Below are 209 nucleotides of genomic sequence, written 5' to 3'. Positions count from 1 at the left end.
CCTGGGTCCACTGCTGTTCTATCTTTACATCAATGAACTCCCAAACATCTGCACAGAGGCTGAGTGTCAACTCTACGCTGATGACACCGTCATCTATGACTCCAGAGATGTTGAACAGGTCAGTGTCTCTCAGTGGCTTGAAGATTATAGTTTATCCTTAAATTGTTCCAAAACGGTTTTAATGTGCTTTTCATTTTGAACAAAACTCA

This window comes from Oryzias melastigma, linkage group LG17 (genome assembly GCF_002922805.2).
Source record: "Oryzias melastigma strain HK-1 linkage group LG17, ASM292280v2, whole genome shotgun sequence".
Lineage (NCBI taxonomy): Eukaryota > Metazoa > Chordata > Actinopteri > Beloniformes > Adrianichthyidae > Oryzias > Oryzias melastigma.
This window is presented reverse-complemented; position numbering follows the sequence as displayed.